At 38.5% G+C, this 14,052-nt stretch overlaps 1 protein-coding gene across 1 annotated transcript in view; it reads left to right on the top strand.

The window, feature by feature from the left end:
- Positions 1–14,052, top strand: part of LOC150099318 (tubby-related protein 4-like) — a 215,813-nt gene that overhangs the window by 179,450 nt on the left and 22,311 nt on the right. The window lies entirely within an intron of this gene.

Genomic DNA, 14,052 nt, shown 5'->3' with positions numbered 1-14,052 from the left:
ATTTACCTTTGTAGAGAGCAAGAGCATGTGGCTTGTCTTCTTATACACCACATGCATTTTTCTGATGATGACCTCAATACAGGGATCGAAACGTCAAGTGTTATTTTATTAATAATAAGTAAAATAATCATTTCAACATGTGTTTTGTGTCCCTAAATTCGTAAATATGAATGCTGATCATGGAGATTTGACCCACAAGCAGTGCAGCCTCTAGTAAGTTAAGGATATGTGTTTCCTTGCTAATTAATCGACTAGCCTTTCTGAAAATGATGTAGAGACCGCAACTAAATCCCCAACTGCATTAAGCTAAAAAAGAAGTTTATATCAGCTAAAACACTCCATATTAGTACTTAAATGTTCTGATCTTTGTACTTTTTTTTCCTCTTATTTATTAATTGAATAATTATTAAAGATTACGCTACTCGGCAGTAAGGATGGTGGATTCAGCAGCAGTCGCAAGTGGCGTAACGCCAAGTCCTCCGCCATTTAAGAACTCAATTATTAGCAATATCATAAGGGACTTTGTGGCATGCAGTACTTGCGGCATGTATGCGTCTTGGGAATTACATATGTGGCTTATTAAAGAGAGTGGAGAGCGTATGTGCGCAAAATGCAGGCAGTTGGAGGAAATAAGTACATTAGATATATCGATATCCGACTTTGTTGCTCCAGGAACGGGGAATGAATGTAGGAAGACAAGTAGTATGATAGGAGAGAATGAGAAAATAATAGTTCATAGTGTGGAAGGTGTGAATGACTGTGGAAGTTTAGGAGATGGTTTTGTTTGGGAGAGTGAATTTAGATTAAGAGTGACTGACCTGCAGAGGGAGATGAGTTGAAAGAGGAGGTGGAATGTCTTGTGAATGAGAGCAGAAGTATGAAAGATAAGATTAGGAGAATGGAAGAGATAAATGCAAGGCGAATCAGAGTAGGAGAGAGAGAGAATTTAGGGAGTATGAGTGAGAGGTATGGGGGTGCTAGAAGAGGAGAGAATGGAAACAGTAGAAGAGAGGAAATGAGAGAGAGGTATGGGAATGCTAGCAGATGAGAGGATGGAAACAGTAGGAGAGACGGAATGAGAGAGAGATATGGAAGTGCTAGAAGAGGAGAGAATGGAAACGGTAGGAGAGATGGAATGAGAGAGAGGTATGGGAATGCTAGAAGACGAGCGGATGGAAACAGTAGTAGGAGAGACAGAATGAGAGAGGGATATGGAAGTGCTAGAAGTGGAGAAAATGGAAACAGTAAGAGAGAGGGAATGAGAGAGATGTATGGGAGTGCTAGAAGAGGAGAGAATGGAAACAGTAGAAGAGAGAGGTATGGGAATGAAAGAAGAGGAGAGAATGGAAACAATAGGAGCGAGGGAATGGTAAGAGGTATAATGTATGGCGACTCAATGATCCGTGGTGTTCAAGATAGGATGCGTGAGGAGTGTTTGCCAGGAGGAACAATAGAAAGGGTGGCAATGGCAATTAAGAGAGGTGAAAGGGTGGATGAGATGATTGTGATGGTAGGAACGAATGACTTGAGTGGTAATGTTAGTCGGGCAGCGAGAGATATGAGAATTTTGCTTGAGACTGTACGGAAGAAGACAGAGAGAGGAAAAATAGTGTGCGTGTTGCCTAGGTATGATAATGATGAGCTGAGCAGAAGAGCGGTGATATTGAATGGCATAATAGCGAGAATGTGTGACAAGAGAGGACTGGTATATGTGGATGCTTGGAGTGCGTTTGAGGAAAGAGAGGAGTTGTATGCGAGAGACCATTTACATTTGAATGAGGAAGGATGTAGGCATCTGGAGAGATTGCTGTTCTGAACGAGTCAGTGTGTCCCAGGGAGGATGATAGCAGGGGTGGCCTCTTGTGGGAATGGATACTTGGGAGAAGGGAGACAATGTCAGGTAACACTGAGCCCAGTGGAGTCTAGAAGGGATAATGCTGAGTATAGAAACAATGGCATTTATATGCTGTATACTAATGCCAGGAGTATCCGGAATAAGGGAGAGGAATTGGTGGCGCAGATAGCATCAGCCTGGCCAAAAATTATTGCGATCACTGAGATGGTTGACAGAAGGGGATATAACAACAGGAATAGAAGTCGCTGGGTATAGCATTTTTCGTCAGGATAGGAGGGGAAAGCGTGGTGATGGGGTGCTGCTTATGATAAGTGATGACCTATGTCCTCTAAGAGTGGAGAATTTGGAAGGAAGTGAGACAAATGATTTTGAGAGCGTATGGTGTGAGGTAGAGGTAGGCAAGACAGGATATTTAGTGTGGTGTTGCTACAGACCCAGGAGCACAGAGGATGGGGACCAGGAGATGTTTAGACAGCTAAGTTTGGCAAGTGCAAGAAGAATGATTATTATGGGAGATTTTAACTTCAGTAGTATAAATTGGAGAGAGGAAGATGCATGTAGCAATAGGGGAATGGAATTTCTAGAATTCTTGAGGGACAAATGTCTTAGGCAACATGTAACAGAGGGAAAAAGAGGTTCAAAAATTTTGGATTTGGTTATAGCATCAGAAGAGTTGATAATAACTGAGTTGACGTCTCTCCCACCAGTTGGAGAGAGTGACCATATGGTGTTGACTTGGAAAATGAATAGACATGCAGGAGTATCAAAGAGATGGGAACTTATGTGGAATTATAAGGCAGGTGATTATAATAGTCTTAGACGTCAACTTCGGGATGTTTCATGGAGGGAGGAATTGGAAGGCTGGGATATAATTAGTGCGTGGGAAATTGTGAAAGAATATTTGTTAGCAGCAATGGTAAATTGTATACCACGAGTGAATTAGAGGACACAATTTGGAGTAAAGTGGATGACAAACAATATTAAACAGGAATTGCATGCGAAAAAGGCCAGAAGAGTGACTAGTGTGGTAAGGAAAGCGAAACTGGAATATAAGAGGAGATTGGCCCTAAGATCCAAAGAAAATCCTAGGGAATTTTTTAGCTATGTGGCCAGTAGGAGGAGAAATGACTGTGGAAGAATGATATTGTGGGATAAAAATGGGAATAGAGTGACTGATGCAGAGGACATAGTGAAATTGTTCAATGAACACTTTATTGGAGTATTTCATCCTAGAGGAGTCAGTTTTAATGCTAGAGGGATAGGACTGGTACGAGGTCTGGAGGTACAGGAGGAGAGTGTGTTTCAGATACTGAGTACTCTGGATGTCAGTAAAGCTGTGGGACTGGATGGTATTTCGCCACGAGTTTTGAGAGAATGTGCTAGGGAATTGACAGTACCTTTAACGTGGCTTTTCAATGAAAGTCTGACTTTGGCAAAGGTGCCCAGGGAATGGAAGGAAGGTAAGATAGTGCCATTGCATAAGGGTGGTAACAGACTGGAAGTGTCTAATTATAGGCCAGTCTGTGTGTCATCAGTAGTTAGTAAGATCTTAGAGAAAGTAGTGAGGGACCGTGTACAGCATTGGGCAGATGAGGGTAATGTTATCTGTGAGAATCAACATGGATTTGTGAAAGGACGCTCTTGTTTTAGCAATATGCTAGCCTTTTATAATAAAGTTACAAGAACATTAGATGAGGGAAAGGCATATACTGCAATTTTCTTAGACTTGGCGAAGGCATTTGACAGGGTGCCACATGATAAGCTGATGTTTAAGTTGCAGCACATGGGTCTGGATGTCAGATTGGTCAACTGGATTCAGGATTGGCTGTCTGATAGGTATCAGAGAGTTGTGTATGGTGGAGCAGTTTCCAGGAGGCAGAGGGTTACAAGTGGGGTCCCACAGGGCTCAGTACTAGGACCTATATTGTTTAACCTTTATATCAATGACATAGCCAGTGGATTGCAGGGGGATATTCAGTTGTTTGTGGATGATGCGAAGCTGGGAAGGATTATTAGTAATAGTGCAGATGTGGTAGCCCTGCAAGAGGATTTAAATAAGCTAGATAGATGGGCAAATGAATGGGGGTGTCGGTTTAATGCAGCAAAATGTAAGGTCTTGAGGTTTGGGAAACATCGATGGGATGCTGCATACTCTATGGGAGGAGTTATACTGGAGGAAGTAGGGGAGACAAGAGATCTGGGGTTGATGATTGATAGAAACCTGAAGTTTAGGGGACATATTGCAAAGGTGGTGAAGGTAACACAGAGGATTGCTGCTATTATGAGAAGGACACTGACCTGCAGAGATAAGAGGGTTATCATTCCGTTAAATAAGTCTCTGATCAGACCACACTTGGACTATTGTTCTCAGATTTAGTCCCCAGGATTTGAAGGGGATAAATTAACTGTGGAAAGGATACAAAGACGGATGACAAAGATGGTTTCAGGACTGTACAAGGATAGTTATGAGGATTGGCTGAGAGAATGTGGACTGCAGAGTTTGGTGGATAGCAGAAGGAGAGGTGATATGATTGAGACTTTTAAACTGTTGAGAGGTGGTTACAGGTTTGACGGGGAGTTCTTTCGTTTGGTTGATCAGTGGGAAGGAGTGATGACAAGAGGCCATCCCTGGAAGTTACGAAAGGAAACTGTGAGCAAGAGGGTAAGGAGTGGTTTCTTTGTGTGGAGGGTGGTTGAGCCGTGGAATGCATTGCCTGATGGAGTGGTGGGAGCGAGAACGGTCAGTGAGTTTAAAGAGTGGTATGATAGACTTTGTGTTTCTCAGGGGGGGGGGACCTCCCCTCGATGAGTCTTGACAGATTTTATGTCTTAGGAAGGACCTCCCTCGATGAGTCTTTTGACTCCTTGGAGGCCTGAATAATAGTAATAATAATAATATTTATGCCTGGTTGGAAAAAGTGTTGTTAAGGGAACAAATCCATGAATCATTAAAAAACTTAGCATCTGCCCAAGCCAAAGTTTTACAACTCAGATTAGAGCTATCCAGCTATGTTAATTCTGAAATTTGGGATATTTTAGACAAGATCACAGACGACACTGCCAAGCACCTATTACTCAAAAACCAGGAAAAATTAATAAAGAAGTTCCAAGCAAGAAAGCTCAAGATAATCAGGACGCCATAACCAAAGGACAGCCAATCACAAACCAACATCAAAGGAGCAGCCAATCACCAACAACCGAAGTGAGGAGCAACCAGCACCATTGTACCACGGCCTGGTTATTATCAAATCAAGCTACAACCTCACCCAAGGTGAACTCTTGCTACTGGAAAAAGGCCTAAACTACGCATAGTGCCAAGGTCAGTAAACAAATTGGATATCATTTATCAAATCGAGAGAGGTCTAAGATCCCTCCTGGCCAATCTAACAAAATACGTATGAAAACATTGTACATACTAAACACAAACAAAAAACTAAGCAGCAGCTTAAACAAAACAGAAAAACTGGTTGTCAAATCCCTAAAAAAACAACAAGGACATTATAATCACAAATACAGATAAAGGGAATGCTACTTTTGTTTTAAATCGGACTACCAACATTGAAAAAATAAACCATTTGGTATCCGACCACAACACCTACCAAATGATAAACTACAACCCCACAAAACACATCAAAAAGAAAACAACTGAATTAATTAAATCCGTTAACACATGGCCAGAAGAAACGACCAAAAAACTAATACCTCATTATGCCCGTGCACCCAGAATTTACGGCCTGCCAAAAATACACAAATAAACATGCCACTACGTTCGATTGTTAAAGGATTCGACAGTCATCCCAATTAGGAAGAACGAACACAAATGACACATTAAATACCTCTATTTTGGAAAAACCAGCCTTTCAGACCATGCACTCCAGACATGCCACAGAATTGATTGGAAAGGTACCAAGTCCCTACACCGCACCAAAACCTGGTTTGAGAGGAAATTTAAAGAAGCATGTGAAATGCTCAAACAAAATCCTAATCTGAACAAAAATGATGGTCTAACCATTCCAAGAATGTGGAGGACCCATTTGCAACCATTATAACAACTAGAACAAGCCAAAGAAAAATCTCAATACAAGAAGACTTGGTGAAGATTTTTCAATATTAAATAGCAACCTGAACAGTACAGGTCCAGAAGAAAATCTTAGTATCACAACCTGAACTGTACAAGTCCTGAAGAAAAGCTTAGTACCGGAGGACTTTAGCAGGGTTTATTGTGTTTTTCTTTTTTTTTTCTTTACCACTAGAGTCAGGCTAAGTAAAAGATCAATTAACAGCGTATTATTTACCATTGTAAGAGCAAGAGCATTTAGCTTGTCTTCTTATACACGTCTTTTTCTAATGATGACCTCAATATATGGGGTATCAAGTGTTATTTTATTAATAATAAGTAAAATAATCATTTCATCATGTGTGTTTTGTGTCCCTAAATTCGTAAATATGAATGCTGATCACCATGTAACCTTAAAAGAAAGAGTTAATGGATATAAGATTCTCTATGATGGTCAGCATGGGTCTGTGAAAGGCAGGTCCCTGTTTTAGCAATCTACTTACATTTTATGATAAGGTGACAAATGTGTTGGATAAGGGAGATTCATATACAGTGACTTTCAAAGGCATTTAATAAATTACCCCATGACAGATTGGTGTATTATTATCATTTTTATGTAACACCTCCACAGAGTCCAAGTACTCATAAAGAGAAAGCACTATTTAATCTACCAATTACACAGAACTACTACTACCATCATCATCATATACGTACAATACCATCTACTGTCCATCAACACCATCACTAATATTTTTTGGCTTTATGAATGATAATAGGAAGTTGTGTATAATGGAGCAGTGTCTCAGAAAGGGAAGTTGACCAGTGGTATGTCTCAAGTTTCTGTTCTTGGGTCCCCCTACTGTTTAACTTATTTGTTAATGATATTTTATGTGGATTGACTGGGGATTTTCATATGTTTGCTGATGATGCAAAGTTAGGTAGAATTATCAGGAGTGTTTCTGATATTAATTCTCTACAGGAAGATCTGAATGGACTGTTAGCTTGGACAGATGAGTGGAGTTATAACTTTAATATTAATAAATGCAAGGTGTTACGGTTTGGGATGCTGAGATATAAGGCTATGTACTGTATTGGTGAAGCTGTGCTTCAGGAAGTGGATGAGATTCGGGATCTCAAATACTAAAGTGGATACTAAAGTCTGCACTACAGTTCAGAGGACACATTGCAAGCAATGAAAAGCCTGCACATTGTAATACATGTAATAAGTACAAGTTCACATTGTGTAATAAGTACACTGTCATGTAGGGATAAGGAGGTGGTGGTGCCTCTGTATAAGGTATTGGTCAGACCACACATGGGCTGTTATGCTCAGATTTGGTCATTTAGTTTTCATTGTGATGTGGTAACAGATTCAAAGACAAATGACCAAAGTGATATTGGGACTCTGGAGTGTTGGTTAAGCAGAGCTGTTGAGGGAATGTAGATTACAGAGTTTGGTGGAGAGAAGGAAAAGAGTAGATATGATAGAGAACTCAAAGTTGGTTAAGGGATTTTACTAGATAAATACAGAAGGAATTATTAAAAAAGTGCATAGCAAGATGGGAAGAACTAGAGACCATCCCTGGAAGTTGTATAAAGATGTGGTGAAGAAGAGTGTGAAGAGATTCATATACAAGGAAAGTTGTTGGTGAGTGCAATGCATTGCCAAAGTGCATTATAAATGCAGAGAGTATAAATGATTTCAAGGTTCAATATGATAGGCATGCTGCTGGTTGAATGGGCCTCCCACAATTAGTCATTTCTCTATGCAGGTTTGCATTCCATCCTGCAACTTTTTTTTATTTTGTCAACTACAGAAGTCTCATACTCCATCATCTGTTTACCTGCAGTTGTTTGATGTAGACAGTCAATCAGTCCACTCTGATTTCTTGTCCATCAATACTGATGGTTTAAGACCTGAGACTTCATTTGACTGTGCTGTTGTGTTTCCTGATGTTACCATATCCAATCAGATCCCACTTGATTACAGTAATTATACATCAGAAATGCATGCCATTCAGCTTGCACTTGTGCATATAAAAGAACATCACTATCAAAAGTGTGTGATTTAAACAGAATCATTGAGTTCTTTATAGGCCATTTCCTCTCCTATGTATAATCCACATCCAATGCTATGTGAGGTGTTACACTTGTATAAAATGAAACCCTTAATTTTGATGTTTGTTCTGGAATTTCTATTTGGCTTGAATCCAGCTTGTTCTTCACCAAGTTTCTCTTCCACAATCCTTCGCAACCATTTCTCAAGTATACTTGCATAGATCTTACCAGGAACACTCAGTAGAGAAATACCTCTGTAATTCTCACATTCAGTTTTATTTCCCTTTTTATATATGGGTACTATGAGAGTCTACTCCAATCATCTGGAATTTGCCCCTCTGTCCAGGCCTTCTGAACTATGCAGTGCAGCCACTGTAAGACTTTTATACCTCTACACTTGAGCATTTCTGGTCGAATATCATCTACTCCAGCTGCCTTTCCACATTTCAGGCTTTTGATGCTTTTTTTCTACTTCAAGTATGAATAAGTATTCCTGATTGCAGGTCTGTTGAATGTTTCTTACTACTGTGTTGTCATCACTGCTTGTTTCATTTAGCAATTTTTTTGAAATAATTACTCCATACATCAAGGATATCTTTTTCACCAGTTTTCATGTCACCTTTATCATCTTTAATTCATTGTATAGCACTCTTTCCTCCATTTCTGAGCTTTTTCAACAGTCTCCAGAATATTTTGCCACCTTCTTGATATATATTTTCTATGTTCTTACCAAAGTCTTCCCATGACTTTTGTTTATCTAGTTTTACACAGTGTTTAGGTTTTTTACATTTGTCTCTGTATTCTCTAAAAGCACAAGCTGACTTATTTGACAGGAACTTTTGATATGCTTTCTTCTTTTCCTTCACTGCCTCTTTAACTTCCTGTGTCCACCATATGATTCTGATTTTTCTATTCTTGCAGACAACCTCACCACTTACCTCTCTGGCTGAATCAATCATTGTTTTCTTCAGGATTGGCCACTGACTCTCCAAGGTTTGGTTCCTGTTCTCAAACTCTTTCATTTTTTCTTGATTCTTTTATTCATTTTAAAACTTACTTACATTTGTGTTTTTTTTTCTTAAATTTTTTTTAAACTAAAACACAAATACAGTTTTTAGCTTCCCCCCTGGGGAATTGATGTTCACCTTGTTCGTTGTTTTTTCAAAAGCAGATTTTAAACCTTCTGGTTTAAAGCAAAAAAAAAAAAAAAACAGCTACTGCAAAGGTGGAAAGAATTTTAATTTCCTGTAGATACACATCTCTTTCTTACCTAAACAATGTTTATTTTTTTATTTTATTCTGTAGGATCAAGTATTTGTGAGTCCGTTTAAAGAATACCATCGTACCTCAATAAATTGTAGAATATAATGTCACTGTATGGGACATACATTGCAACCCAAGTTAACCATTTTAGAATACCTTAAATCTCCGTTCTTACTTCTACAGTCAAGTACAAAAGGTATAAATATGAGGTTAGGTTGAATGCAAGTAGGTGATGTACTTCGGTCTAGTTAGTTTTTTGTTTCTTTTTTCCCAGAGTTCAATATGGATCTATGAGGGGCTATGGAAGAGGAGGAGTGAGATAAGTGATTGGTATTTGTCTGATGAATGTAAAATATAGTTGTAGAAAAGTGACTCCGGCAAGGAGAAGTTTGGAATAACATGCTAGTTAGTGTTTGAGTTATGGTCAGCAGTAGAACAGGTGGTATGGAAGAATAACTTTATTTAGTGGAGAAGGTAATGAGATGTGCAGTAGATAGGGAAGACACATGTGTGTTAGTTTTTCAAGTTGAATTCCCATTTACAAATACAGTAGTAAGGAATACTTTTTCCCTCACACACTACAGATACAACTCCATTATAATGTTAAACATGTCGGCCTGTTTGGCCAAGTGGTCAGCGTATCTGCTCTCCAGCCAAAAGGTTGCAGGTTCGAATCTCACCGTGGGCATGGATGTTTGTGATTGTCTGTGATGGTGGTGGGCAGTAGATGGTGTTGGTGGAGATGGAAAGTTGTAGAGTAGGTGTCCTCCCTCGATGAGTCTTTGGACTTCCTGGAGGTGTCACATAATAATAATAATAATGTTCTTCTTTTTAGTATGAAATTCAATTTTATCCTACTCAAGACTAAATGGTGATCACTTCCAATTTCAAATTTTCTGTACACTCTAGTTTCCTGCACCAGTAGGAAAACATCACTATCAACAATAACATAGTCAATGAGACTTCTTATTCCTTGCCTCTTCTCTCCATGTAAATTTATGCACATTTTTATTATTATTATTCTTGATGGGGAGGAGGTGGAGAGGATCCAGAGACGTGTGACCAAGATGGTGGCAGGTCTGTGGAATGAACCTTATGAGAACAGATTGAAGATTTGTGGGTTGCAAAAATTGGTTGATAGGCGGAAAAGGGGTGATATGATTGAGACATTCAAATTACTGAAGCGTTTCTATAAGATTAATTCAGAAGATATTTTTGAGAATAGGACTGGTGGTGGGAGGATAAGGGGCCATACATGGAAGCTGGGCAAGAATGTGGTTAGCAGGGATGTTAGAGCTAGGTTTTTTACTTGGAGAGTGGTGAATGAGTGGAATAATCTGCCAGAGTCTGTTGTGGGTGCTATGACCGTGAATGAGTTTAAGGCGAGGTATGATAGATACTGTGTGAATGTCGAATAGTTGTTCTTGACATGATGTTAGGGCCTCCCTCGATGAGTCTGTCGACTCCTTGGAGTTGCCCAAAATAATAATAATAATAATTATTATTATTAGTATTATTATAAATAACTTTTATTATTAAAAGACCAGAAGATAAATGATAAAATATACAAAGAGCCAACAAGTTTCACTAGCCACTGTCTAACATTTTCAAGGCTGAACTGGTGTGAAAACAAATGCATTGAGTTACATTTCAAACCTACACTTTAGTAACTGTTAGGCCGTTACATTTGATCATTCTGTTTGAAGGTGTGCATGTGTTCGAAAGCTTCAGTCAGATTCCGGTACATGACCACGTGTTTTGTAGTTTTTTGCATATTGTAATTCTGTCGAACTGAGAGAGATGATGAGATTTTTCCATATGTCTTTAAGAACAATACCCTGATTTCTTTTTAAATTATTGCCTGTGCGTAATACCACAGCTGCTTCTTTTAAAGTTCTGTATCTGTAGTCATTCTCGATGTAAGGCATAGAACTGTTTTTCCAATCTGTAACGTGATTTGATGTTGAGAAATGATGTGCTAAACCAGATGTGATGATTCTATTATGATTGACATCCCCCACATGTTCCTTCTGTCTTATTTCAAAACTTCTAGAAGTCTGACCAATGTAAGAAAGGCCACACGTGCATGGAATTTCATATACTCCAGGACATTTGAAGAAAGGTACCTCATCTTTAGGTGATCCTAAGATTTGTCTGATCATGGTAGTTGGTTTAAAAACCACTCTGATGTTATGAGCTTTTAACATTCTCGCCAGTTTTGTGGAAACTGAATTAATATAAGGAATGACAGCTGTGGACACATATTGGGGGCACCGTAACACGTTGTTGGTGGTTGTCTTTAAATAGCCATTTGTTTAAAATGTTAGAAGGGTATCCATTAAGAGATAGAGTGTTAGCTATTAGTGACAGTTCTCTCTGCACATCTGTTTCTTTTGAAATAGACCTTAAGGCTCTATTACGGAGCATGTGAATGATGCTGTGTTTTTGTGATCTATGATGGTTGGACGAATAATGTAGATATCTACCAGTATCTGTGGGTTTCCTGTAAATGGGCAGTTGGAAATTGTTATCTTCTCTCCTCACTAGGATGTCAAGAAAAGGAAGTTCTTTGTTCTTCTCTAGTTCTATAGTGAATTTGATCTTATTGTGTAGTGAGTTGATTTTGTTCAGAAACACGAGAAGGTTTTCCATGGTGTCTTTCTAGATGATGAACACGTCATCGACATATCTCCACCAAATTGACGGTTTTGGTATAATGGTGGAAAGAATATCCTTTTCAAGTTTTTCCATAAAAGGTCTGCACATGGTGGTGACAGAGGACTACCCATGGCTAGACCTTCCAATTGTTTGTATACAGTGTTGTTAAATTTGAAGAAATTTGAATTCAGGCAATGATGAAACAGCTGTGTAATGTCTTGAGGGAAAAGATCTTTCAGAATGTTAACCACCTCTACGATCGGTACAAATTTAACAACACTGTATACAAACAATTGGAAGGTCTAGCCATGGGTAGTCCTCTGTCACCACCATGTGCAGACCTTTTTATGGAAAAACTTGAAAAGTATATTCTTTCCACCATTGTACCAAAACCGTCAATTTGGTGGAGATATGTCGATGACGTGTTCATCATCTAGAAAGACACCATGGAAAACCTTCTCGTGTTTCTGAACAAAATCAACTCACTACACAATAAAATCAAATTCACTATAGAACTAGAAAAGAACAAAGAACTTCCTTTTCTTGACATCCTAGTGAGGAGAGAAGATAACAATTTCCAACTGTCCATTTACAGGAAACCCACAGATACTGGTAGATATCTACATTATTCGTCCAACCATCATAGATCACAAAAACACAGCATCATTCACATGCTCCGTAATAGAGCCTTAAGGTCTATTTCAAAAGAAACAGATGTGCAGAGAGAATTGTCACTAATAGCTAACACTCTATCTCTTAATGGATACCCTTCTAACATTTTAAACAAATGGCTATTTAAAGACAACCACCAACAACGTGTTACGGTGCCCCCAATATGTGTCCACAGCTGTCATTCCTTATATTAATTCAGTTTCCACAAAATTGGCGAGAATGTTAAAAGCTCATAACATCAGAGTGGTTTTTAAACCAACTACCATGATCAGACAAATCTTAGGATCACCTAAAGATGGGTACCTTTCTTCAAATGTTCTGGAGTATATGAAATTCCATGCACGTGTGGCCTTTCTTACATTGGTCAGACTTCTAGAAGTTTTGAAATAAGACAGAAGGAACATGTGGGGGATGTCAATCATAATAGAATCATCACATCTGGTTTAGCACATCATTTCTCAACATCAAATCACGTTATAGATTTGGACAAACAGTTCTATGCCTTACATCGAGAATGACTACAGATACAGAACTTTAAAAGAAGCAGCTGTGGTATTACACACAGGCAATAATTTAAAAAGAAATCAGGGTATTTTTCTTAAAGACATAAGGAAAAATCTCATCATCTCTCTCAGTTCGACAGAATTACAATATGCAAAAAACTACAGAACACGTGGTCATGTACCGGAATCTGACTGAAGCTTTCGAACACATGCACGCCTTCAAACAGAATGATCAAATGTAATGGCCTAACAGTTACTAAAGTATAGGTTTGAAATGTAACTCAATGCATTTGTTTTCACACCAGTTCAGCCTTGAAAATGCTAGACAGTGGCTAGTGAAACTTGTTGGCTCTTTGTATATTTTATCATTTATCTTCTGGTCTTTTAATAATAAAAGTTATTTATTTTAATACATCAGACCAAATATGTACAATTTAAATTATTATTATTATTATTATTATTATTGTTATTATTATTATGTGACACCTCCAGGGATGTTGGAACATTGTCAGTAATAACCAGTCCTGAGCAGAAATCCAATTGGTATTTGTTATTATTGTTAGCTTTGCTCTTTACTCCAAATTTTCCCAAAATATTTTTGTATGTCTGACAATCATTTCCTGCTCTGCTATTTAGATCCCCAACATGAACTAACATTTCCTTTTTCATTGTATCAGTTGCTTTTTCTAAAGCCTCAAATAATTCCTCCACTTCTACTTTAGTAGAACCTTCTGTGGGACCATAGGCACAAATAAGTCTCATTGTCCAATTCCCCCATTCTGATATTTGCCCACACCACTACTTGATATTGCTTGCCATTCAAGATTAGCCTCGTATTTTGTGTTCAGTACTATAGCTGCTCCTCCTTTTCCCTGATTGTCATTGCCTGAATATAACATTTTGTATTTATTGCTCAGAAAAATCTCTCCAGATTTTGTCTTTTTTCTTTCAGTCACCCCTATTATGTCGATCTAATATTTATTCAA

Source organism: Typopeltis vanoorti, chromosome 14 (genome assembly GCF_054136105.1).
Source record: "Typopeltis vanoorti isolate ZY-2024b chromosome 14, IOZ_Tvanoo_1.0, whole genome shotgun sequence".
Lineage (NCBI taxonomy): Eukaryota > Metazoa > Arthropoda > Arachnida > Uropygi > Thelyphonidae > Typopeltis > Typopeltis vanoorti.
Note: the sequence above shows the minus strand (reverse complement) of the source record. Positions and strands in the feature narration are given on the sequence as shown.